The following is a 27,784-nucleotide window of genomic DNA, read 5'->3' as shown; positions in this document are numbered from 1 at the left end:
CTCAGCCCCGGTGATGAAGTGCGGGGTCACACGAGCCCGTGGATGCCGGGAATGCAAGCAAGAAGCGCCCGCCCAGAACAGGCCAGACAACTGCCGGGAAATTGGGGTATTTTCTCTTCACTGTTGGGACGGTTTGCTTTTTTTCTCTAGAATCCAATATCTGTAATACTCACTGTAATAGGGACCGTGTTACGGGCCTCCCTTCTACAAAGAGCTTCGCGGGGCCTGCTCCGTGGGGACAGGTACAGGATGAAGGCAGGGTAGCGGCCACTCCCCCTGGGCACTCAGACAAGGCTCCTCATTTCCCCAAGGTCCCCCAGGGTCCTCAGACACAAAGCGAGAGCCGTCAACCAGGAGCTACAACACTGCGAGTCGTGCACCCAAATTCACACGTGGTCCTGAGCCCCACTACCTCAGAATGTGACCTGATGTGCACAGGGTCTTTGTAGAGGTGATCAGGCTAAAGTGGGTCGTTAGGGGTGGGCCCAGATCCAACAGGACAGGTGTACTTGTGAGAAGGGGACACGTGGACACAGACACACAGAGAACGCCGTGGGAAGTGAAAGCAGAGACCGGGGGACATGTCTACAAGGCAGGGAGCACCAAGGATGCCAGCAAAGCCCAGAAGCTGGGGGAGACATGGGGAAGGACCCTCCCCTAGAGTTTCAGGGGGAGCACAGTCCTGCGGACACCTCAGTCTTGGACTTCTGGACTCCAGAACTGTGAGAGAGCAAATCCCTGCTGCTTAAACCTCTAGTCGGTGGTGGTATGTTACGGCAGCCCCAGGATCCCAGGACCACCGGCCAGGTCTGCCCCCTTCCTTCTGTCCTGCCCTCCCTCCCAGCGCGTCCTCCTCCTTCCTGTCTTGTTCACTCCCTGCCAGGAAGATTTCTGGAGCTCTGCTGTGTGCAGGCAGGCAGGGGCAGTGTACCTCAGAATATAACAGAAGAAATGTTTGTCTAGGGGTGCACTGAAAACTCTCCCGCCCGCCTCCCTGGGAAGGGAAGACCCCCTCCTCGAGGGACAGAACTAGGGAGGCAGCCCAGCAGACGATGGCGGGCCTCAGAGTCCCAAGAGCTCTGGCAGAGAGAGCCTTCCTGGAGGAGGTGATAGAGGAGCCCTGGGCTGGTCTTGGACATCGGTGACCAGCAGGGAACCAGAGAAAGACTCCCAGGACCAGCACCAAACCCGAGAGCGGTGAGAGAAAACAGAGACCAGCACAGTCTCCGGATTCACCCCCCTCCAGCCATGGCAGAGAACAGCCCTTTCACAGAGTGAAGCCCCTCTCCTCCCTGCAGGGGCCCAGGGAAGGAGACCACTCTGGGGACAGAAGGAGTGGCACCCCCCTGCACAGCCGGGAGCTGTAAGAGGCGGCTGTTGGCAGGGGCACACAGGCAGGAGGCGGCTCTGCCCCCCCACCCCCCCAGACACTCGGTCCCCCAGGGGGAGGTGGATGAGAAAGACAGGGAGGGGTCTGGGATCTGAAAACGGGGCCTTTGCTGGAAGGGTGGGCCGTCTCAGGCTCAGGGAAGAGACGACAAGGGAGATTTTGTCTTGAAATGGGGTTGAAGGGGGCGCCTGGATGGCTCAGTCGTTAAGTGCCTGCCTTCGGCTCGGGTCATGATCTCGGGGTCCTGGGATCGAGCCCCGCACCGGGCTCCCTGCTCTGCAGGAAGCCTGCTTCTCCCTCTCCCGCTCCCCCGGCTTGTGTTCCCTCTCTCGCTGCGTCTCTCTCTGTCAAATAAATAAATAAAATCTTTTAAAAAAAAAGAAATGGGGTTGAGGGTGATGGGGTCCAGGAGTCTGGGCCCAGGTCCCTGAGACCCTGCCCTGTGGTACGAGACCAGGCAGAGGGAGGAGGCCAGAGGCCCGTGGGGCAGGAGCGGGCGGGCTGGGTGTGGACGGAGCCAGGAGGAGCGGGGGGTCTCCGTGGGTGACAGGGCTGCAAGGCTCCTCCCCTGCACATGACCATCCGTGAACATGCCTGCCCGGCCCAGGCTGCTCCCTGCCGCCCTGCCGGTCCCCCACCTGCTCCTTCTTCCACGCTCCCCATGTGGCTCTGCCCAGCGGGCTTTCCCCACTCCTGCCTGGGGTGGGGGGGCCACTTCTCTGAGCCTGTGTGAACACAACTCTACCGACTGGAGCCCTTGCAGAGCTGCTGTTCCAGGCCAGCCCCACTTCTCTTGGTGACCAACAAGGCCGTTTCGAGTCTGACTTCCTGGGACCCACTGAGTCCCCTTGAGCGGACTTCACGCTCTGAGCCTCGGCTTCCTGCTCTGAGCAGCGGGGATACACACGTCACAGGGAGAGGAAGTGCGGGCACTCTCCTCAGGAGGACCCCAGCGAGGGCTCTGCGCATGGCACCTGGCTCATTGTCACAGGCATCAGCTCAGAGGCAGGTGGGTAAGGAAGGGGTGGGGCTTCCCGAGGAGGAAATGGCCTGGCCACCCGTGCTCCCCAGCTGGGCTCCTGCTCGAGCCCTGCCTGAGATGCAGCAGGGAGTTGGTCTGATCGCTGAGGCAATGCCATGGTCGCGATGGCCCTGGGTTTCCCACAGCGCTCTGACGAAGGAGGTGTCCATTCATTCACCGGGTATGTACTGGAGACCCCCTTCATGCTGAAGACGGCTCGGCGTCCCCCAGGCACAGCGATGAAAAAATCATGTTCCTACCCCTCGAAGGCTAATAATCCATTAGAACAAATCCAAAAACATTTAAGGAGAGCATTTGCTGAGCACTGACTCTGTTTAAGGAACCATAACGTGTGATTTTACATGGTCTCATCCCCTTTCAGCCTCGAGCGGCCCCGAGCAGGAGACAGAACGATCTCTGTTTCATAGGTGGGCAAACGGCCTCAGTTGTGTGACTGGCCACGGCCCGGCTGCAGCCAGACATTCAGAGGACAGAGACGGAGGCCGGGCCTGCAGCCCCACGGCCCACACCGCACCCGGACACAGCCCAGCCACCAAGGTCTCAGAGAAGTGGGGGACAAGGATCTCCCGTCCCCCCCCCAACAAGCATCATCCTACAAGCTCTCCCCGGCCCGTTACTTTGTGCTAACTGCAAAAACACCCAGCTTGGGGAAAACAAAAGAGAAACATGTTATCAGATAAATTAACCTGACATTTTACGTTTCATAAAGTAATTTCTAACAAATGCCATTTCACTGGAATTAGGCTGTTTACATTTTAGCCAAATTGTTCCCACTTGCGTTGCTTAGCGATAGTCAAAAGCAACCAGCCTTCTGTATTGACAAAGTTACATAAATGACTGGACCGTTTGGGATCCGAGGACGTGACGTGTAAGTGCACAGAGGTAAACAAGCACTGTCTAGAACTCGTGGTACCGAGATCCCCAGCCAAGCTCTGCATTCAAGGCAGTGAGCCCCCCATTAGTGGGAGTATATAATGGCAGGCAGATGGCATCAGTTTCCCTTCCAAACACTGGAGTTCTGGGGTCACTTCTCCTCTTTCGGAAGTGATACCCATCTAGTAGGAAGGAAGGGCCCAAGTTCTAACCTATGGGGCACAGCTACTGTTCGCCTCATCCCCAGATAGAGAGATGAGAAGGAGCCCTGCAGCTCCAAGCTTGCCTGGCATGGGCCCCCCTCACCCTCCCTCTCCTCCCCACCCTGCACTCTCATCCCTCACCCCGCCACACACACCAGTGCAGAAGGAAGGGCTCCCATCCACGGCATCCTATTTCTCTAGACCAGAGCCTGGCAAACTGCCATTTGCAGGATGGATCTTGCCCGTGGCCTGTTTTGGCTGGGGAACTAAGAATTCTTTTTACGTTTTTAAAGGATTGTGTATTGGGCTGGATAGTGCCCCCTAAAATTCACATCCTTCCTGCAACCTCAGGATGTGATCTTATTTGGAAACAGGGTCTTCGCAGATGTAAACAGTGAAGATGTGGTCACATTGGAACAGGGTGGCCTTCATCCAATGCTGTGTCCTTAGAGGAACAGGCAAATTTGGACCTAGACACACACATAGGAGAAGGCCATGTGATGACCGAGGCAGAGCCTGGACAGATGGGGCCACAAGCCAAGGCTTGCTGACACCACCAGAAGCTGAAAGAGGTGGGGAAACCCACCCTCCCGGAGCCTTCGCCCAGATAGCCCGATTTCAGACGCCTGAGCTCCTCTCCAACACCATCACAGGGGTAACCAAGTACAATGAACAGTTGGTGATCATTAACTAGAATCAATAGTTACCTGTAATCAATCAAGTGATTATTCCCTCAATGCCTGCTCCCACCCTGGGTTGTCAGATTCCATGGGCTTGGGGCTAAGTCACAGGACCCACCACAGTGTCTCGTGCGGATCAATAAAGTCCTTAGAAATAGTTGTTGGAGGAATGAGTGAATGAATGAATGAATGAACCTAATTCCAAGAGCTCTCTGTGTGTGTAGTTGTTTTTTTTTTTAAGATTTTATTTATTTATTTGACAGAGAGATAGCGAGAGAGGGAACACAAGCAGGTGGAGTGGGAGAGGGAGAAGCAGACTCCCCGCCGAGCAGGGAGCCCAATGTGGGACTCGATCCCAGGACCCTGGAGCCCTGACCTGAGCCGAAGGCAGACGCTTAACGACTGAGCCACCCAGGTGCCCCTCTGTGTGCGTAGTTTAGTCCTGGGTTCCTACCTGGCCTGGAGACCCGTCTGGCCTCAGATTCATGGGGTGCTCCAGCTCCGGGCCCCGGCGGCCCTATTTGACCATATCGAAAACAGGGTAGGTTTGCACAAAGTGTCATGAGGCCCGCACTCTGGCCCAGGGCCCCACAAGGAGAAGCTGCCACGGGAGCCCAGAGGAGGTGTTACTGGACACCAGCCAGTTGTTCAGGAGACACCTGTGTCAGGTGGGGGATACAGCTGGAACTGCCTGAGGCCACCCGGGAAGGCTTTGGAGATGAGGTGACATCCAAATGGTTCATGGGGTGGGCAGGGAAGGCGGCTTCTCCCGCAGAAAGAGTCCGTGTTCAAGTCTAGGGCCCCCCTACCCCCGCACTGCCACTGCCCATTAATTACTGTCCCCAGAGCTAACTCCTGTCTCGCTTTTTGAAGCCACCAACTAGAATTCTCCATTTGCGTCTTGCTTGGCAAAGTATGTATCAAAGCAGCACGCCAGCCCCCGTGGGTGGGGAAACAGGGTCCACCTCTCAGAGATTATCAACCTGCTAATGGACCCCATTATGCAGTCTTAAAAGGACCAAGCTCCAAAGAAGAGTGACATGTGCAAACACTTCTCCACTCTGCAGCAGGCATGAGGAAGACCATGGGGAGGGTCTCTGGGGTGGAGAGGCCGCCACGGCCAGGTGGCTCGTGTCCAGAGCCCCCATGGCTTCCTCACCTTCCTTTGCACCTGGCTGTGCCCGGGGCGGGGTGGGGAGAGCCCTAGCCCTGCATTCTCTCCACTGCTCTTCCTGATGGCCCAGGAAATAAGCACCCCAGTCGGCTGGAAAGTGGGAGGCCCAGTCGCCCAACCAGGCCACCAGGGAGAAGAGACAGCCCCATCTGACAACAGCAAAGTCTGTCTTCTATCTTCCCACCCACCACTCTGCTTCCAGCCAAAGAATTCCCCCAGAAATTACCTTTCAGGAGAAAATCAATCCATTGCTCTCTCCACCCCCACTCCCTGAATATGGTGTATTCTTGGCGGCTCCTTGCACGAGGGGAGTAAATAAAGACTGCCAAACCCCTGACAGTCTTTGAAGCTCCCCAGCCCCAGCCACCGCGGACAGGGATGAGTGAAACAGAACAAACAGATCAATAAAGGTAATTACAAGCCATTCCAGTGGCTCGGCGGCCGGCATTTCTCCTGCTCAAAGCTGCAAGGACAGGAGCACTTGTCAGACTTGCATGGCCCTGGAATTCCGGCCACGGCCTCTGCAGCAGCCTCCCTGCCTTCGGTCCAGCAGTCACGTCATGGACATCCATCTAAAGGACAGTTCCGGCTGGGCTTGTACCTGCTTCCCAAATAGAATGGCCGGGAATTAAGTCCCGCCTCCATAGCATCTGCCCCTGGCCCTTTGCAGCACAGCCGTGGGGCAGACCCCCTGCCCGGTGCTGGTGATGGAGATTCGGGAGTGGGCACGGGGTATGAGCTGTTGCGACAAGCCCTTGTGGGGCCGCTCCTCCATCTCCTATGACCACCTACGGGCATCTCCATGTTATACATGAGGACACTGAGGCCCAGGGAGGGACAGGAATTGTCTAAGATTACACAGTGAGTTTGAACCCAGGACCCAGCCCCTCAACTCCAGCCAGGGGAGTTGCTCAGGCACCAGAGTGCCCAGTGCGGGGGGTGATCACCCCATCCGGGCCTCCGCTGATGCCATCCTCGGGGCCTCTGCCTGTCCAAGGGTGCGCATCCCACCACTCGGGGCCTGGCCACCAAGAAGTCCTGCACGGTTCCCAGCTGTGAGGGTTCCAGCATCTTCTGGGCGTGCCCTGTCCTCTTGTCTGTCCCTCTCGAGGTGCCCACATCACCAATGGGCAGGACGGTGGTGTAGGGTGTCCCCCAGGCCATCCACAGCATGACTCCAATTCAGTCCAGCTCCAGAGCCAGGCCAGGCCCTGACTGTCTCACTGGGGCCAGAGAGGAACCAGGCCCAGCCAGGTCTGTGTGGTGCTCACGGGGCCGCAGGAGGGGTCCTGAACAAAGACCACAGGAGCCTAGGGTGCCTGCCTGGAGAGTTTCATGTGAGCTGGGTTTTGAGGGCAAAGCAGAGTTCAGCAAGGGGACAAGGGGAGAGCCCCTTCCAGACAGAGGGAGCGCCTGCCTGGGAGAGTGAGGGCCGAGGGTAGAGCAGCCCAGAGATCCCCTTCCCCATGGCACTACTGGAAAAGCAAGACACAGAGGGAGATGTGGTTCAAAATGTAGAAGCCAGGAAAACTGACATCAGGAGCTAAGGGGGAGTGACACTTTGTGGGTCGAGGCTGCGGGCAGGGTGGGGCAGAGGAACATGGAAAGGGCGCTTGGGGTTAGGCCATGAAGAGGGGCCAGGACAGTCATCCCGGAGACCTCAGGGGGTGGGCTCAGCGGGGGAAGCCAGAGGCCCCAGCACAGGCATCCGGCTGAGGGATCCGAGCGGGTGCACAAGCTGGCCTCCTGGGCCAGACCCAAAGCTGCCCAGCCCAGGCTGGATGCCACCCTTGCGTCAGCTCATGCCGATAGCATTGTTGAATGCCCCGGGTCATGGTGCCAGGCCTGGGGAGCTGGGATATCCCTGTGGCTTCAGAGGATCCTTCCCCCGTTGACTGGGAGGGGACAACGCACCTGGGTCTTCCTTAGTCTAAAGCGCTGGTTCTAGCCAGGGGTGGTTTCACTCCCAGGGACATGGGCAATGTTTGGACACATTTTTGGTCGTCACAGCTGGGAGGAGGGGTGTTGCTTGCATCTAATGGGGATGCTGCTAACCAGCCTACAGTGCACAGGACAGCCCCCTCCCCACAACCCAGAATTATCCAGCTCAAATGTCTATAATGTCATGGTGGAGACAGCCTGGTCTAAAGAAATGTTTCCAATCCAATTGTTTGTCCATCCCTCTCCTGTTTAAGTGTTTCTGTCACCTTGGCCAGCTGAAAAGGGAGGGATCACAGCACCCAGGACAGCTCTGGGAGGTGGTAGGCAGCACCCCTCCTTCCCCAACACCCACTGCTGCATGAGTGGATGCATGGGGTAGATGGATGGGTGGAAGGAGGGCATACTCTGGAGCCCACATGTTCCCGAGTGTACCTATACTTAGGAGACCTCAGGGGCTTCGCTGCGGAACTGGTCTGGCTGGACCCCGGCTCCGCTTCTTATCTCCTCTGAGTCTACGGGAAAATCCTTCCACCTCTGTGAGCCTTGTTTTCCTTGTCTGCAAAACGGGTGCTATACCGTGAAATGTGCTAATGGATACAAGGCACTTAGAGCTTAGACTGAGGCTGCTCTTCACCTGGATTCCAGCCTCTGTGCTCCCAGCAACATCCCTCCCCCAGTGAGGTTATCATAAGGCTGGGGGGGGGGGGGGGGTGCATCACACAGGCTGTCTCAGCCCCCACCAGGGGATCTGCTGTGCCCTGGGTGCGTTCCCCAGAGACATCTGGAAAGCAAAATGCTTCCAATGGCTCATACAGAGGAGGACAGACCCTTTTTAAAGGTGCTTGACACAGGAAAAGCACTTGGTAAATATTCACTGGATGAACAAATGATTATCCTTATGATAATAGAATCTAGCCCAGAGCAATTAATCCAATTCACAGTCTCCATGCCTGGTGATTAATCTCCATCTACTTAATAAGTGTAATACAGAGCAATGAATCCTTGCACCGCCTATAAAGCACAGATGGTCTTCACAACCTTTTCCTATCTTTGTCATTGGGAGCTCACAACAGCCAGAAGCCACAATGGTGTCACCAACCCCAATTCACAGATGAAGTAATTGAGGCTCAGAGACAGAAACAATTTGAACCGTGCCCTCCCCTTCCTCCCCCACCCGGCGCAATGGGGCAATGAATCTAAGATCCTTGTAAGAGGAAGACGGAATGGCCTCAGGCACTTTCTAGGAAGAATGACAGATTAATGATTGATCGGTTGGTTGGTTGGTTGAACTAAATGAATGAATGGCTGTAAGGATGTAAATGAGAAGTTTAATATACAGACAGTTTCAAGTCCCTGCTAGTACTTTGGAAACACCAATGTACTTACGAACAATTGGTAAATTCATGCCAGACTGTTCTTCTCTGCTCGTGGAACCCTGCCACGCTGAGCCAGACCCACGCTGAGAATCACACCTCGCCCAGGGGATACTGAGCCCCGCCTCCCATGGATCCTTCACACTCCCGATGAGTTGTCCTTTACCTGGGAAGCCTCCTACCCAATCCCTTTCCTGACAGACAAGGTGGACTACACTGCCCCCTCCTCTGTGTCCCCACGGGACGTGTGTGCATTGTGACAACTGCCCTCGTTTGTGAAGCTTGCACACCTGTCTCCCCACTAAGCAGAGGATGCCTTGGTGGTATGCTTGGCACAGGTGAAGTGGGAGAAAGGGTGGATGGAAGGTAGGGAGGAAGGGAGGACAGACGGATGGGTGGATGGATATGTGGATGGGTAGACAGCAAATTCTAGAGCCTAATTGACTGCATGTTCTAGATCATATCTAGAGTCTTCTTGTAAGAACTGGACTTTGTGCAGATTTCCCACCAGCTAGGACTGGGCCTATGCCCTCTCTTTGCACAGTGTCTAGCTCAGCTCCCGTTAGTGATGGGACCAAGGCCCCCTTCTCTTGCTTCCACGTCCCCTCAGGGAGAAGTCCTCTGTCCCAGGTGCTAGCTGACAAGGGCCGCAGGAGTGGGTGCAGCCCAGCCCCTCATCCAGGCTCCTCACTCACATACCCACGTGCCTGCACCCCACCAGGATATCTCAGGGCACCCCTTACCACAAACTCACCCTGCCCCCATCGCCTCTCCCCTCCAGAGGGATAACCCCACTCTCCCCATTGCTAAAGCCCGACCACCACAGTCCAGACCTCTGTCACCCCTCACCTGGATGGCAGGGGCCCCCGACTGGGCCTCCCCTTACCCCACCATCTAACCTTCTGAAATACAATACCAGTGTTCATCCTGTGTGGGAAGCCCTTTGCTAGCTTCCCATATCCCCTCCTCGGGAGTCGAGTGTGAAGATGTTAGTGGGGTGTGTAATATATAGGGTGGGCCCAGGACCCCTTACCCACCTCAGATGCACCCTTTACTACTGGGCGCTTGCCACGCTAATGCAAATCTTCCTCATCTATTCCTTTCGCACAGTTGCCCAGAGGGCTCTACCTCAGCTGCCTGCCACCACCCTCACTTCCCCCTCAGCCTCTCTAGCCCCTGGACCTTTGCACCTGCTGTTTCCCCTGACCTTCCCACCTACACAACTCCTACCTTCAGACTTAGGCTCAAGCGCCACTTCTGCAGGGAAAACCTCCCACAACCCTCCTCCTGAGTGACTTTTGAAGCTACGCATTCTCCTAACACCCCCAGGACTTCTAAGCCCACGCACGTCTGGGGCAAGGCCGCTTTCCCTCAGGGGAACGAGAGCGTGGACGGCATCTGTTTCGTTCCCTCTCCATCTCCAACACTCAGGAGTTGCTCGGGTGAACGAAAACTGGGTGCTTCTCCCGAAATGTTGACGCCAGGTGGCGATCAGCCGGAGCGCCGCTGAACAGCCTGGATTGCAGACCCTCCTCACGGCCTGCGCGGCCGGCGGGGGGACTCGGGCGCCGTCCTGGGCCCTGGTGGCTCCCGCAGGCGAGCAGGGGCTGTGGCGGGGGGCGAAGGGCCCCCTGGGAAGCGCCATCAGAATGCTGCCCGCGGTTAGTCATTCGCAGATAATTTCGAGGGGGATTGCGCCAAACCGCTCCTTGGGAAAGTGGCCATTAAAACGAGACAGTTTAATAGCAACCCGATCACACAGCCGGAGGTCCTGGAATGATCCGTCTCATGCAATTACCATCACTTTCATACATAGGGGGTGTTTATCCCGAAGAGGTCCTTGGAGGTCATCTGCGTCTATGAGATCTGAACTCCGGGTTCCAGGAGAGGCCTAAACAAGCACACCCACCTGGAGGGTGCTTCTCCGGGCCTCCGTGGGTGCTGGGCCAACAGAGGTCCGTCTGAGTAATGGATTCCAGGGAGTCAATGTGGGGGTGACTTCTGTGCTTTTTCACCCGAGCCTCATGCCGCGGCTCCCCAATATCCCAGCGTGTGTCCCTCCCACCTGCCCTTACACAGCAGTCACTCACCCAGTCTCTCCACACCTGTCCCTCACCCAGTCCCTCACCTGTCCCTCACCCAGTCCCTTACCTGGTCCCTCACACCTGTCCCTCACCCGGTCCCTCACGCAGTCCCTCACACCTGTCCCTCACACCAGTCCATCACACCTGTCCCTCATCCAATCCCTCACCTGTCCCTCACCCAGTCCCTTACCTGGTCCCTCACACCTGTCCCTCACCCGGTCCCTCCCACAGTCCCTCACACCTGTCCCTCACACCAGTCCATCACACCTGTCCCTCATCCGGTCCCTCAAACCTGTCCCTACCCGGTCCCTCACACCTGTCCCTCACCCAATCCCTCACCTGTCCCTCACCCGGTCCCTCACACCAGTCCCTTCATACCTGTCCCTCACCTGTCCCTCACCCAATCCCTCACCTGTCCCTCACACTGATGTGAGGACACCAATACAATTTATGTCACCATGCCTTTCTCGAACACCCCTACCCTACCACCTGTCCTTCCTGCTTTCTTTTGCATGGCCAGCTCTGCCCAAACAGCGTTTCTCTTAGGGTGATGTCCTTCCTCTGGGCTCCCACAGTTCTCGGCAAATCTCCACATCAGCATTTAACTTAAAATCCTCATGTCTCTGCCAGTTATCCAAAGTGCCCTGAGGTATCCATAAGCCATATATAAGTAATTAATTCAAGTTGTTCCATTCTCTCCTCAAAGTTTGACCTTTGTCTTGTTGAAGAAATCCTTCCTTATAACAAGGTCATAAAAATATTCTGCTTTTTCTTCTGGAAGTTTTGTGGCTTTGCCTTTCACATATAAGTGTAGAATCCAGCTGGAATGGATTGCTACGAGGTGGGGATAGGGGTCCCGTCTCATTTATTTTCAAGTGAATCACCAGTTGCCTTGACATCATTTAAAATAGTCCGTCCCTTGCCCAGCGACCAGCGGTGCCTAAAGTGCCTGCATGTATTTGGGTCTGTCTCCAGGCATTTGATTTGTTTTCTTTGGTCAATTTGTCTTTCCAAAGGATGCCAATCATGTAGTAATTTCTTGATGTGCTTCTGGTAAAGCAAGATACCCAACTTGTTCTTCAGGAGTGTTTTAGCTATTCTTGGTCCCTGCTCTTTGATATACACTTTCAAATCAGTTCATCAAGTTCAAACAAAATCACCCCAAAGCTATTGGCACATAATGTAGAATTACATTGTCTGCAGGTAAATTTGAAAAGAACTGACTTCTTTGCTAAGTTGGTTTCCGCCCCCACTCATTAACAGTATATTCTTCATTTACTAGCATCTCCTTAAATATGTCTCAGTAACATTTAATCATTTTATTTTTTCTTTTATAATTTTTTAAATTATGTTATATTAGTCACCATACAGTACATCATTAGTTTTTGATGTAGTGTTCCATGATTCATTGTTTGCATATAACACCCAGTGTTCCATTCAACACGTGCCCTCCTTAATACCCATTACCGGGCTAACCCATCCCCCCACCCCCCTCCCCTCTAAAACCCTCAGTTTGATTCCCAGAGTCCACAGTCTCTCATGGTTCATCTCCCCCTCTGATTTCCCCCCCTTCATTTTCCCTTCCTTCTCCTAATGTCCTCTGTGCTATTCTTTCTGTCCCACAGATAAGTGAAACTATATGATAACTGACTTTCTCTGCTTGACTTATTTCACTTAGCATAATCTCCTCCAGTCCCATCCATCTTGATGTGAAAGTTGGGTATTCATCCTTTCTGATGGCTGAGTAATATTCCATTGTATATATGGACTACATCTTCTTTATCCATTCGTCTGTTGAAAGGCATCTCTGCTCCTTCCACAGTTTGGCTATTGCGGACATTGCTGCTATGAACACTGGGGTGCATGTGGCCCTTCTTTTCACTACATCTGTATCTTCGGGGTAAATACCCAGTAGTGCAATTGCTGGGTCATAGGGTAGCTCTATTTTTAACTTTTTGAGGAACCTCCACACTGTTTTCCAGAGTGGCTGCACCAACTTGCATTCCCACCAACAGCGTAAGAGCGTTCCCCTTTCTCCACAACCTCTCCAACATTTGTTGTTTCTTGTCTTGTCCATTTTTGCCACTCTAACTAGTGTAAGGTGGTATCTCAATGTGGTTTTGATTTGAATTTCCCTGATGGCTAATGATGTTGAACATTTTTTTCATGTGTCTGTTAGCCATTTGTATGTCTTCTTCAGAGAAGTGTCTGTTCATGTCTTCCGCCCATTTTTTGACTTATTTGTTTGTTGGGTGTTGAGTTTGAGAAGTTCTTTAGAGATCTTGGATACCAGCCAGGCAGGCATCTTTTTCATCTCCCTCTGTCTGCATATTCTAAATATTCTACCTCTAACTACTTCAAAGGTGTTCACTAAATTTACTTTGGGACTTGAGACCTTAATGGTGGAATATCCAGCACCAGAGCCACCTCCTAGGAAAAATATTCTCGGCGAGGGGGGTGGGGCCGGGGTGGGTCAGTGTGGAGAAGACATGATGTGTGGGGAGGGGGGAGTCCCCTCTCCTAACCCCTCAAATATAGCACACTCATGTGCCCTACACTGCCATGTGGCCCTACCCACTCACAATGATAGACAGCCTTCATACTTTTCATTTTGCAAAGTACCTTGAGTTCACAATATTCAACCCTCCGGCATCAGGTGCATATCAGGTAAGAACCTCCAGGATATTTTTAAAAGGGGGCAGTCCCTGTTTGGTGCCCATTGCCCTGCTCCTTCCCTCACTAGGATGTCACGTGCTCCCCTTAGGACATCAAGGGCAGGAAGTCAGCTTCAGCATTAGGTCATGAGCGGTTTGCGTCTAACACTTGTCCCCCTGTTCTATTCACTTCCTTGCTGTTCCATGCACTTGTGTGTTTGGCCATATGGCTATTTTACCTTCTCTAGCACATGGGCAATGGACCTAACTGGATTTAGCTAAAGATTATTCAAAGTTTCCTAAAAATATTCTTCAGTTTATATTTTTTCTGAATTGCTAAAGTAAGGAACAAAGTGGCATCTTCTGACTTCCCTCTATGTCTGGAGGAGAGTCCAGAAGCTTCCTCCCCACCTTCATCTGTGTCCTCCCCCCTCCCAACATCGCAGTCTTTAGTAGCATTAACCAACATTTGCATGAGAAGCTTTCCTTTCCACAGAGTTATTTTCGACACGTGCATTTGGTTTCTATCCATTTTTCCACAACAGGTGCATCTGGGCACGGTCCTCCCCATCTGCTTCCATGCCAGGCCTTCTCCGCCTCCCCGGCACTGAGTGATATCCGTTTCTCTGCTGCCACAACATCTTCTCAAAAGCTTCTCCTTTCAGACAGGAACCTGGCTGTGTAACTGAGGATGTTCTGCTCTCTGAAGACGCCCCTGCCTTCCCTGAAACTGCACACGACAGCTGCATCGGATGTCAGACACGGAGAGCCCAACTTCCCCACGCTCGTGTGCGGACACCGGAGTCCATCTTATTGTTTTGAAATTTAATACCGGAAACATGTCTGTACTGGCCTGATTCTTTTTCTTTTACAGATCATTTCTCTTTTCTGAAAAGTATTCCAAGTTCCTCTTCCCGTCATGAGTAGAGAAGGAAAATTCAGGATGTGCGTTCGGCTTCCGAGTTTCCTCTGCTTCCTGAGGCACAGGCCTGTCTTGACACCTGCCCCGGCTCGCCTGCCCTGGGTTCTGCTTCGGAAATGCCAGGGTCCCCAGCTGCGCTCTCCCTCCCCCTGTCTCTGACTGGCACCTCCTTCTTACCGTCATCCCTGTGCCTCGAGCCCCCACCCCATTTTCGAGAACACCCTAGGCTTACCCTCACACAGTGGATGTGCTTTTCCTGCTCCTCTGCTCTCTCCTGCTCCCCCATGGCCTTCAGTCCTGCCGTGGACATTCCCAGGGTCCTGCACCCGAGCTTTGGTCCCGCCAGCCCCACTGCTTCCCCCTTTCCCACGGGGAGCTGTTCTTCCTCCTCGCCTCCGTCCATCACCCACACCGACGGTGCCACTAGGGGACCGCACGCCTCCCTTCCCGCCCTACAGACTGTGCAGAGGCAGGGGCTTGGGGGGGCTCAAGTGGGGAGGCGGAAGGTGCGAAGGAAAAGCTGGCTTGTGGCCCCTGGGAGCAGCGTGCCCTTGCAGAGATGCCCACACGACTGGGCGTCCGACGGACGGTCTTCCCGTGCTCTCGCAGGTGGGCAGGGCTGCTTGGTTCCTAGCGTGGGCTCTGCCTGGCAGCTTATCTCTGCTCTGTGTTCACAGTCAGCGTCACGGGGACTCCAGGAGGCGTGGGGCTGGGGCCAACACTCCTGTGTCCCACAGAGGAGCCCTGCCTGGCGGCCCTCACTCTCCGGGTCCGGGTCTCAGAAGCAGGATCACCCTGTGCCTCCGGCAAAGTGCTGGTGCCTAGGAGGCAGAGCCGCCGTCCTGGGGGTCGTCATCGTCCATGTGACGGCACAGAAACCCTGGTCAGCTCTGAGGTCAGAAACCCCAGAGGTTATGCTGCAGAGGATCCTTAGGACACCACCAGCCCCGCCTCAAGCAGGCCCTCGCTCTCGGGGAGAAACGGTATTTATGTCCCTTGCTAGTGAGGGAGATGGCCACATTTCATTAAAAAGTATAGCAGGACTTTGGAGGACACATAATGGCTGATTTGGATGGGACAAATAACTATTTAATTGTTCTCTAATTACATGGCAATTAGAATCCGTATGGTGGCCCCGTCCTTAGGTGTCTGTTTATGGGCCGCACGGAGCATGGCCGCGGTGCCGGCAACCATTACGAACACTGACAATTACAGAGCATAATTACCCGTGCAATTATTCTCTTATACCCGAGTAATTACACGGCCGTATTATCTGTGTATTACAATTTATTCATATACCTAATCACAGTCTCCTTTCACAAACTGGGACCCGGCCAGGAGGCGCGCAGCAATTTCCTTTTTTTTTTTTTTTTTTGAAACTAACATAAAAGTCATCTGATGAAAAGCTCAGGTGCCGGGCTGTTTGCGTTCAACGCCACATGGCGAGATGGCCAAGGTCTGGGTGAGGACGTGGGGAACTCAGCCCTGACACCAAGGTGGTGACGGCCAGCCCACCCAGCCTGGCCATGAGGCTGCCGCGGGAGCCGTCCCCACTCGGTGGGCTCTCTGCTGCCTCCCCTGGGGGCCTCTCCGCAGGCACAGCCCTCAGCCGCCTGGCGCCCAGCACCGTGACCCACCCTGTATCAGGACCACCTGTTTTCTTATCTGTCCCCCCTCCCGGACTTTGCATCTCGCCGTGGCAGGAGCCTCGAGGGTCTTACTTCTATCGGTACCACAAAGGGGTGGATGCCAAGCCAGAGGAGGGGCTCTCATGCACCTGCCAAACAAGGCTGGAAGGACAGGGCCCATGGAGACCTGGCCAGAGAATCCCAATTATAGAGCCGGGGTGGGAAGAGGAGGAGGATGTGATGGATGAGCCGGACCAGCGACATCAAAGTTACCTTCCCTGGAGAATGGCAATCCCGTTTCCTACAGGTCCATCCAGTGGATCTTGCGAGGCAAGCTAAAAAGCAATCATCGGGGTGACCAGAAATTCCAGGAACAAAGTAGCCAGAAAGAGAGGCCAAGTCCCTGGCAGCCAGTGTGACTGTGAGTGACATCAGAAAGCACAACCTGCAACAAGACGCTCCAAACAGAACAGACACAGCGAGAAAGCAAAGCGCAGTCATGGCCTGGGGGCAAAGAAAAGGCCAAGACACCAGCTGCTGAATTAATACCCCAGCCCAGGGGGGCGGGGGGGGGGTGTCTCAGGCCAACAGCCTTTTCTTCTCAGTGGAGCCCGCGGTGGGCACAGACCCTCAAAGTTTCCGAGGGGGCCCCTCTCCCCACCACAGTGCCTGGACAGTCTCTGAAGGGCTAGGGAGGTGACAGCCCCACGAGTGTGGGATGGTGTCCTACGGTCGCTGCAACAAATCAACACAAATTTATTGGCTTAAAGCAGCACTGACAGGGGCGCCTGGGTGGCTCAGTTGGTTAAGCGACTGCCTTCGGCTCAGGTCATGATCCTGGAGTCCCGGGATCGAGTCCTGCATCGGGCTCCCTGCTCGGCAGGGAGTCTGCTTCTCCCTCTGACCCTCCCCCCTCTCATGCTCTCTCTATCTCATTCTCTCTCTCAAATAAATAAATAAAATCTTTAAAAAAAAAAAAAAAAAAACAGCACTGGCATCCTATCCTGCAGTTCTGGATGACAGAGTCTGAAACGAACCGTAGGGGCCTAAAACCAAAGTGTCGGCTGGGCTGGAACCTTCTGGAAGCTACAGGGGAGAATCTGTTCCTTGCGTTCTCTGGCTTCTAGAGGCGCCCGCATGCCTTGGCTCCGAGGCCCCTCCGTCTCCAGAGCCTGCAGCGCAATATCTTCAACTTCTCTCTCCCGTGGACTCTCCACCTCCCTCTTAAAAGAAGTCTTCTGATTACACCGGGCTCATGCGGATGACCCAGGTGAAGTTCCCCATCTCAGGATCCCTAACTTAGTCTCCCCTGCACTGGTAACACTCACGGGTTCCCCAGGATCGGGGCACGGACGCCCCCGGGGAGGAGCGTTCTTCAGCCCGCCACAGTGCGCAAGAGTGAACAGAGTGACCAAGCATCCAAGCCTGCTACCATCTACCACAGTTCATGGAGGGAAACAAAAGGCCCAGAGAGGTCTCACGACAGGCTCAGGGACACACTGGCTAATAAGCCAGAGTGCTGGATTTGAACCTAGGACCACCGGGCCTCCCAAACCTTGCCCGATTCACCATACCCTGGCATCCTGTCAGACAGATGGACAAAGGGGCTTAGACACGTGGACGTTTTGCTTCCCCCTTGTAATCGGTGTGTGGTCACTTGGCACCCACTCCCTCTTTATTCGGTGAGATGATCTACTTCCCTCTTGCAGAATATCCAATCCCCCAGGGCAGACAGTTCCTGTTGGAAATACCCATCAAGCTTCCTGCCTTCAGGGGCGCCTGGGTGGCTCAGTCGGGTGACCGTCTGACTCTTGGTTTCCGCTCACGTCGTGATCTCAAGGTCGTGAGATGGAGCCCCACGTCCAGCTCCACACTGGGTGTGGACCCTGCTTAAAATTCTTTCTCCCTCCCCCTCTGCTCCTCCCCACCGCTCGTGCTCTCTCTCTCAAAAAAATGAAAATAAAAAGGTTCCTTACTTCAAAAGGGCAAGTTCAGATCTACCGAAGACCCAAGAGAGGGTGTCACTGGGGTTCCTGTTCAGCAACTGTGTAGCTAGCAAGGTCCCTGCAAACTCCCTGCTTCCTGCCCTTTGCCAGCCACCTGCTTGGTCCTGATTCTACCTGACGGTTTTCCAGTGTAAACCTCTTCTGCGGCTGCTGGCCTGCAGTGGCTTCTGCTGGTGGCCACCAAAGCCCCGTGGCTGCCACCTACCCTACTTTACCCACGGCCACATAAAGCAGTGGTGCTGAGAAGCTCGGACTTGCAGGAGGCCACACTTCCTTTGCCCACAGAAGTGCTATAGTCTGCAGACAGCCCCCCAGCAGGGCAGGGTAGGGCAGGGGCTGGCCCAGAACACAGGTGCCCACTTCCCCCAGGCATGCTCACCTCCAGTCCCCACCCCCAACACAGCCCACAGCTGCTCACAGTGAGGGAGTCACTGTGGTTGGGAATCAAACATTTTCAGCCTCGGCTGCTTGAAATGCAAACATACACACACGAGAAACAAAAATACGCAGACTCCCCATGGGTATAAAGAAGAGCTTCTATTTCCCATTGCCTGCAGCCCTTACCCAGCCCTGCCGAAACCGTCCACCAGTGGATTCGTGCTTTAGGTACACAGGATTCATTTCAGTCTCCAGGAGCAAATACTAGAGCCCGTCTTCCTCTCCCCGAACCCATCCCACCAGCCAGGGAGGGCTCCCACAAGCCCTACGGAGCTGTGAGCTGATGTGGTTCGTGCTAGTCAATTCACAGGCACGCGGGGGACAAAGCTGGATACGATGTGGTGCTGGAGCTCCTCACCTGGGAGTCCCACGCACTCAGAAGAGATCTGTGCGGGCACAGGAAGGACGCAGCATGAACTGCACACCAACTACACACTCGGGCCTGATGCTGGCCCTTCGTGAGCACTATTGCAGAAAGCTTCCATCTCAGTGCGGACAGCCCCCCAGCTCCCCGCAACCCCACTGTCGAGGCGGGGCACTTCCACAGGAAAGCAGGCCAGCTGTGAGGTCCTTCTTTCAAGCTAAAAATACACACTGGCTGCTGAGTTGAAAGAAGCAGGAAGAGGGAGTTTGAGATTCAAAACAAATTCCTCAAAAAAGGAATGGGTTTTTTCTCACAACAAACTTAGAAGAAACTCAGCAGTAGCAGAATCAGTCACCGGCGTGTCTCCAGATGCTGGTGGATGTGGGCACATGAGCTGCTCTTGCTTCCACCTGCCCTTGCTCAGGGAATCTTGTCATCTGGTTTCGGGAACCAGCCTCCGCTCACTCAGTTCCATTAGGGTGGGCTAACCCCACCCCCAGAGGACATGTGACCAGGCCTGGCCAATCAGAGCATCAGCTCCCTCTGGCCACACTGAGGCTTCAGGAAAGGGACCCTGACCCAGCTGGACATCGGGAGCCCTCCCCCAGATCTGTGTGCGGCACCTATTGGGAAAAGAACCCCGCTCCTTCTGAGATCCCAGTGCTAAGGATCAAGTGTGTCTGGGATTCCCAGAGATCATCATTCCAACCCGGTAACAAAAACGTGCCCAAGACCGAAGCCAAGACATAGGAGAGCCTGGAGAGAGATGGGAGGAGAGAGACTGTCCCATGTCACTGAGAGCCCTGGATCAAGCTGTGCCTGAAGGAGGCTACCCCTGATCATCAGACATAAGCCATCACTTATGTCAATATGTTCCTCTTCTTGTCTGAGTAGTCTATGTTGCCTATAATCCCCGGAATCCTGGTTAACATAGCATGGGGTGTTAGGGTGCATGTTGACGTGGTGGCCGGTTTGTTAAAGGTAGACAACTAGAACAGAGAACACTAGAAACGGAAGGCCCCTCAAAGCCCACATGAGGACGGACAGCTACTATGTGACATGAGCACTGCCTCTCTGTCCCTCTGGCACCCTCTCTGTCCCTCTGGCTCTGACCCAAGGTCAAGAGCACCGATCAATCAAGCCATTCTTTCCCAGTGAACTGACACGGCCCCCACATTCTTCCCTTGACCTCCATGGAGTGAAGACCAACTGTTGGAGCAGGTAGATGTGATAAACCTATTTCCAACCAGACTAACTCAGAGGGAGGTGAGGTGGCTTGTCCCAGCCTCCTCACTCACCCACGGGAGTACTCAAGACGGTACAGTCCTTGACTCATGCCTTCCCCGGTAGCCGATGATTTCTCCCAGTATGGGCAGCCATACTTCTTGGAGAAGCCATAGGACTTGCCGAATTCCTGGATATCGGGGTATTCGTGTACTGGGGGGGGAGGGAGCATGGTCAGCACCTTTTTAAATTAAAGAATAAAACTGCCCAAGTTTAGTGACAAATGAATGCTAAGAATATACATACAAAGGACTTTTGGTGGCTTCCCTCTGTCTCACTGTGTTTTCCCTGAACCCTCCAAAGAACCAGGGTGGCAGGGTGGGTAAAAACCCTTGCCTGTGTGGGGGTCCAGCCCTGCCCCACCTCCGGCACCACGCTGACGCTGGGAGCTTCATCATCTCTGAGCCGCAAGCAGCTCTCCTGTAGGACAAGGACACCCATGGCACCATGCTGCTCTGTGGGTTCGGTGGGATGACGACCAATGACATCTGCAACAATGTCATCGTCGGTCACCGAGTCGGCAGTGGCTCGGTGCCCGAATCCGTGCACAGCACACGGATAGCACGTCTCACTCAACCTCTATAGACAAGGCTCAGAGGGACTCGGGAAATTTCCTGAGTCCCAGGGCTGTCTTGTCCCGGGACCTGCATCTTCCCCGTGATGTGCGGGAGTGGGAGCCCATGGCCGTGCTCTGAGCCCCACCTTCCACTCCCTGGGCCACCGGTGATGCCTGCTGCCCAGGCCAGCACTACTCCGCCCGGCACCCCTGCCAACACACACCTGCCCCACTGCCCTCCACCCAGACTCCCACGGTGCTAAGCTCCTTCCCTTCCCCAGAGAAGCCCTGCAGCCCTGTGTGTTCTTCCAGCTGTGGATGGTAATGGAACTGCAGAAGCGGAGAGGCCACCCAGCCCCATGGAAGCCGGTGGTGGCTGGCTCTCCAGGGGCCACAGACAGCGTGCTGTTCTCAGACCCCCCAGCTCTGGGGCCCTGGGATCCTGGCTGTGCACAAGTCTCCTGTGATTGCCGTGGCGAAGTACCACACGCCGCATGGTTTAAAACAACACACATGCATCCTCTCGCGGTGACACAGGTCTGAGTCCAGAAGCGGTCTCCCTGGGCTGCAGTCAAGGTGTTAGCAGGCTGAAGGTTCCAGGGCTGAAGGTTCCAGCATCCCTTGTGTTTTCCAGTGTCTAGAGGCTATCTGCGTCCCTCGGCCCCCGGCACCTTCCACTGTCACAGCCCACAATGGGGTATCTCCTTCCCCCCCCACCCGCACATCCCACTCCTTGCTTCCAGGGCCACATCCCTGCTCTGACCCTCCTGCCTCCCTCTTTTTTTTTGTTTTAATCTCTTGTTTTGTTTGTTTTTTTTTTTCTCCTGCCTCCCTCTTACAAGCCTGCCGGGCCTACACGGGGCCCACCGGACAACCCAGGACAGTTCCCCATGTCCACGTTCTCCATGTAATCACACCTGCATGGGCCCCTTTGCCGTGTGAGGTGACACACTCGCTTGGGGCTGTGGTCCCCGGGGTGTTAGATTCTGCACTATCTTCAAAAGAGAGGGGGAATCCAGAGTCTCTTTCCCTCTAGCTTTATCAGTTCCAGAGGCCCGAGGCCCAGGAGACTGGCTTTCCAAGAAGCAAGGCCCCTTTCTCTCCCCTCTCCCACAACAACCTATGGGCTTTAAGAGGGAGTCATTTTCCACGCATTAGCTGAACTTTCAAGGGGTTCACTCTATTTCTGAGACAAAAGCCTCCGTACATCAACAAGCCCAACTGAGCCATTTTTCTTCTGGACAGAGGAGGATGCCTAGCTCTCAAGGGAAATGGAAAGCTTCAGTGATTGGAACAAAAGGCCCATTTAGCCCCATGGCCACCTCCCAGCTCCCGGCAGGGCTCCACTCTCTGGCCTGTCTCCCCACCAGGCAGGGGCTCCCACCCCTCCCCTCGTAAGTCACAGACCTGGAAGGATCCAGCTCAGCCTAAGTGCTGAGCCGAGGGTGGGGGTGAGGCTTAGGAACAGCAGGGTGCTCCAGGGGCCCCCGCTTTGCTCTAAGAGAGCTGGGGACACTGGGGATCAAAACCCCACCCCATCTGCCTCCTCTGGGCCTTCACGCTACCCCTAGGTCTGCCACCTCCCCAGGGCCCCCAATCTCAGGCAATGGCACCCCATTGACCCACAGCTTATCCCAGAAGGCTGGGGGCACCACCTAATCCCAAACTGTCTTCCGACCCTGTCCCTGCCCCATGACATGACATCCCCGCACACCCAGGTTCGGACTCAGCATCTCTCACCTGCCCAGAGAGGTGGGCAGCATAGGGGGGACCCTGGATCTCCCCACTCTGTGCCCGGGCCCCTTCCTCCTGACCCATTCTCGGACACTGCTTGGGCCCAGGGAACAGGGAGCTGGCTGGCCAAAGCATAGAGACAAAACTAACTCCTTGATGCTTAGGACACTGGAAACATATGAACAGACGCTGGGCTTCCCGAGACCCTGGACGCGGGCGTCTGAGGACCTGGCAGGATACAGCCCGGGGCAACACTGCTGTAGGGCAGCTGCTCTCCAGCCTAGGCCGGACCGGCCAGAGGTCACCAGGCGCTTGTGAGACAGGCGCTTTGTGAGCGCAGAAGAGGGTTTGCGGGGGCCGTGTCCACAGGACCTGGGCTAACCTCACCTCCCTCCTGAGCGCGCCAACCACAACTGCCCCTGCCAGGGCCCCAGATGGGCTAACAAGGCAGGGGTGGGCCAAGAGGTCTGCGGTGGGAGGGGGGCGGAGCTTCCGCATCAGGAGGGGCTTCCACGCCAGGGAGGGGTGGGGCTCCACACGGGCGGGGGGGGGGCCTCCACCCCAGGGAGGGGCGGGGTTTCCATACCTGGGGGGCGGGGCTTCCATACCTGGGAGGGGCGGGGCTCCACACCAGGAAGGGCGGGGCCTCCATTCCAGAGGTGGGGCTCCACACCGGAGAGGGGTGGGACTTCCACCCCAGTTGCACCTCAGAGCTGGAGACCAGGTTTGTAGGCTAGCAGGCACAGGAACTGAGTGGAGGGCAGAGAGAGACAGAGGGGGAGACAGAGAGACAGCAAAAGAGCTCCTGGAGCCAAATTTGAGATCCGAGCAAGAAAGGCTGACCTACACAAGTAGACCAGAAAAGACACCCAGATGCAAAGAGCAGAACACAGTGTGACTTTTGTCCTAAACACACTGTGATTGCCCGAGGAAGCAGACAAGGTACAGGCTGTGGAACAATGAAGGAGCCTGGGCCTCACTTGGCCACAGGACGCAGGTGACGAGGCCGGGGGGGGGGGGGGGGGGGGGGCCAGGGGCAGCGCTGCCAGGTCTTCCTGGCGAGAGTTCTGAGTCCAGAGAGCTTGACTGAACGTCAGCACCAGGATCTGACTCAGCTCCAGGCCTGCACCCTCTCCCTTAGGTTCCCTCCCACGGGAGGGGGCAGCCTTGTTGACCCCCAGGACAGGCTGCTCAGAGGCCGCGCAGGGCAGTACGAAGTGGAAAGGGTCACCTGGGCCTGGGGGCAAATCCTGACTCGCTGCTGGGTGGTGTGGGAGGCCACCGCACCCGTCTGGTCCTCGCTTCCCTTCACCCGCGAGATGCACAAAACCTTACGTGGCAGGGCTGTGGCAAGGCTCCAAGAGAACACACGTGAAGCTCCTTATACCAGAGCCGACCCGTGAAGGGCCTTCGGAAACTCGGGCGTTCTTGGTCATTATCGGTGCTTCCTCTGCTGAGTGGATTTCTGGCTCTCTGAGACACCTTGAGCTTCTTGAAGGCAAGATTTTGTTTTGATTCATCTCTCCATCCTGAGTGCGTGGCACACGGCAATTCCTCAAAGCATCTCAGGTGAGTGAGCAGAATGAGCATATGGACGTATTGATGGACATCTTGTCCCAACCCAGTGCTTCTCAAACTAGAAGCCATGTGCACCCCAGGACAGGCAGGGGCCGGGGGAGGGTGGCATGGTGCTGGCTGGGCCAGGGGGTCCCAGTACTTAAAATGGGAGCATTCTCCTGGGTCATCAGGTTGACAAAGACTTTTTGTTGGAAATGTGCATGTGTGTGTCATTTTAGTATTCACACCAACACTGATGCATCGTGGAGCAAAATGAACATTCATATGAATTTCTGATATAAAGCACGACGCTTGAAAGCCATCCCATACCCCAGTCAGCGCCCGCAGGCCATGCCTTCAAGCCTTAGCCCCGTGGGCCGTGGTGTCTGTGGCCAAGTTAGAAATACACAGCTATCCCGACCTAAGGTAGGGATTGCAGACAGCACGGAAGGCCCATGGGGGATGTTTGGAGACTGTCAGGGCCCCGAAGGCCTGAGGTCAGGCCATGACAAGAGTAGAAGGCCCTACCGATGGCCAGCGAGGCCATGGAGCTCTGATTTTACTGCAAGAGAGACAAAAATAAAAGGGAATTCATTTTGTAAGACAGGTTACAAAGTGGTCTCTTAAGAAACTATAAAGTGCTGCTTGGTCTGTAATTGTTGGTAAATGGACTCCTAATAGTATTCGCATCTTCCTGCAAAGTCTATCCATTACCCTAACAGAAGAGGGAGATGCGTACCCACAGGCGCCCCTGCAAATAAAGGCCTGATCTTCTCCCAGATCAGACTCACCCCAGGACAAATCCTCTCCACTGGAGGCTGACTTGAGCCCCGTTTCTTTTCCTCCCACCATGGGGATGGCTGAAGAATCAGGAAGCCGTAAGTGAATGAATCATGCAGTGCAGTGAGGAGGAAAATTTTGCTTCATGGGAAGTTAGAAATCTCTTCCCCTGAAGGGCAGCACCCCAACCCCAGCCCAGCCCACGACGTCTGTATTTCCCGAATCCTAGCTGAGCGCTCAGGGCTGTGCCCGGTTGAGGACCTGGAGGTGAATACAATCCGGTCTCCACCAAGTGATCTGTCCAGGCTGCCCTGTCTCCTGTGATGCTCCTTCAGAAGTTCCGAGACCAGCCAGTGGCTCCCCGATTCTTCCCTCTACCTTCCCCAGCCTGTTCCCCACCTGGGACTTTTCTGCTCTCAGTGCATTCAAATCCACATCACATGGAGCCCGTCTCCTGCAGGGGCAGCTCCAGGGGCCCAGCGCCACCGCGTTCCTGGCCCCCATCTAAATAGTTCCCATGCAATCCTTGCTCAGCTGTTGGACCCTACGTGACAGCTTGGAAACGCAGGCAGGGACAGCGGACATAAGTGCCCATGGTTGTCCTGCTGGTGAGCGGTGCAGCCTGCTGCCCGGAGCTCAGGCCTCTGCTGGCCGCCTCCCAGCCCCACGGTCACCCAGAGCCTCCAGTGGGCCATGCCCTTCCAGACAGTGGGATCTGTCCCCAGCCCCACTAGGTACCAGTCCCGCCTCTTCAGACAGAGAAGCTGGCACTTCATTCTCTAGACTCTGAGGCTCAGGCCACCTTGTTCCCCAGACGAATGACTAACTTGTTCTCTCGACACAGGGAGGTGTGGGGAGAAGGCAGTGACCCGCCCCTTCCAGACACCTATCACAGACACCTGACGGGACCCTCATTCCCCGGGCCAGGTCTTGTTCCCTGACAGACACGGCTGATAGCTGCCACCCTGTGTGAGGATGAATCACCCCAGAACCAGTTCCTACCCTCACAGTCTCAAGGGGGTGGTAAGGAGAGGGCCTCCAGCATTTCTTTCTAAGGACAACGGTCCTAGGAACACCTGGGGAGGGGGGTCTGCTTGGGCCAGGCCCTGTTCTGAGCACTTGACAAGAAGCACCTCATTTCACCCCATCACCACAACAGTGTAGATACTACTACTATTACCCCCATTCCAGGAGGAGAAACGGGGAGCCGGAGGTTCAGAACAGAGCTGGTGGGCTGTGGAGCTGGACCCAGATCCAGGCCCGACACTCCAGCACGAGAAGGAGAGGCGTCAGCCTCCAGGCGGCCTTCCTGCCCAGCTCACACGTGCCCGGACTTCCTTCTGGTTCCCAGCACTCCCAGTCTGCCCTGCTTGGCACCCCCACGCTGCCCAGCTCCCGCGACCCAGAGGCAGGCAGCTGCCCTCCCTGCTGTCCCTGCCTGCCTCCAAGACAGACGCCCGCCCGTGGGCTAGTGCGTGCCTCAGTGGGCCTATCAGCACCTTCAGCCCCACCAGAGGGAGGGTCAGCTCGGTCCTGAAGTGTGTGGGGTGAGGGGCTGCTGTGTGAGAGATCAGAGACAGGACAGAGGCCGGAGCCATCTGTAAGCTGGACCCTGCCCGCATCCATGACTTGGCTTCCCTGTCTGGGGTCCAGCGGGAAGCAAGGTCCATGCTCTAGAAGGAGGAGGGCCCGTGGGCTTCCCTTGGGGGCCAGAGGGAGGGGGCCGGGGAGACTGATTCCATCCAGAGGGGATGTGGGTGGGCAGGGCAATGCGCTGGGAAGGGGGAGAAGGGGAGCTGGCCTCCCTGCAGTCTACCCCCCAAATGGACGCGGTGGGAGTTCCCGCGGCTGCCGTAACAAGTTACCACAACCGAGTGGGTTAAAACAACAGAAATGTGTTCCCTCACGGTCTGGAGGCCAGAAGGATAAAACCAAGGGTCAGCAGGTTGTGTTCCTGTCTGCAGGCTCCGGGGGGAATGCCTTCCTGGCTTTTTCCAGCTTCTAGAGGTGTCCCTCCTCCGTCCTCAGCCTCTGCCCTCACACCTGACTCTGACCTCCTGCCTTCCTCTGATGCGGGCCCTGTCGTGACATGGGCTCACCTGGAGAATCCAGGACAACCTCTCAACATCCTTAACTGCAGTTGTCAAGTCTCTTTTGCCATGTAAGGTGACAGTCCCAGGTTCCAGGACTGGGAAGAGGATATCTTTGGGGATGTACTGTGCAGCCCTCGCCCCCCACAGTGACAATTATGACCAGTCAGCCCCATTCACAGATGAGACACCTGGGCTCAGAGAAGTGAGGGGACCTCAGGGAGGTGCCCTCCCTTACTGGGGGACACGACACAGCTGGACTGAGTTCAAGGACACCCCAGCCCAGGCACTGTCCCTCAGGCCCCCTGCAAATGCAGGGTGACCACAGCAACCCCAGGAAGGAGCCCCGGGCTCCTCGCACACAGGCCCTGAGCAGGGGTTGGGGGGACTCTGGCAGATGCAGGGGAGCTCTGGGGGCCACTCACCCAGCAGGAAGGCAGCCTGGGGGTCACTGCTGCTGACTGCCATACTCATACATTCACTCATTCCATTCTTTCAATGTCGGCCTAGCCCCGGGGCTGCCACAGGCCCCCACCAGACCCAGCCTTCTACCCCATCGATACATCGGTCCTCAGGTAACCTCTCACGGGCCAGGTGGTCCCATCTGCGTTAGAGATGCTGCTGTCTCCCTGCCTGCGTCCCCGTCCCTGCACTGCCTGCCAAGGAGGCTCGACCGGGTGCCCCACTCCCCCAGGGCTCCACGCATCTCCCGGTGGCCCACACAGATGTCACCTGGGACCTGTCCCAATGGCCCTAGCCAACCTAGAAGCCCCTTCGCTGCCCCCTCCCCCACTACATGCATCATCTCACTAACCTTCCTATCCACCCCTTCTACAGGCCAGGAAACTGAGGCTCAGAGGAGCCACATCCCTGGCTATTGTCACCACCGACCCACCCGGCCTCCAGTAAAGGCCTCCCTGACTTCACGGCCTCAGAAACCCCGTTCTGCGCCTTCCCTCATTGCTTCTGCTCTTCTCACTTCCAAAGGTGGGTACAGCCTGCGGGGCCGGC

At 55.7% G+C, this 27,784-nt stretch overlaps 1 protein-coding gene across 1 annotated transcript in view; it reads right to left on the bottom strand.

Annotated features, from left to right (window-relative positions):
• Positions 1-27,784, bottom strand: part of SORCS2 (sortilin related VPS10 domain containing receptor 2) — a gene marked incomplete at its 5' end in the record, with an annotated part of 454,802 nt that overhangs the window by 146,992 nt on the left and 280,026 nt on the right. The gene's annotated exons all lie outside the window — the stretch shown is intronic.

The sequence above is a fragment of the Neomonachus schauinslandi genome, chromosome 2, assembly GCF_002201575.2.
Source record: "Neomonachus schauinslandi chromosome 2, ASM220157v2, whole genome shotgun sequence".
Taxonomy (NCBI): domain Eukaryota; kingdom Metazoa; phylum Chordata; class Mammalia; order Carnivora; family Phocidae; genus Neomonachus; species Neomonachus schauinslandi.
This window is presented reverse-complemented; position numbering and strand designations above follow the sequence as displayed.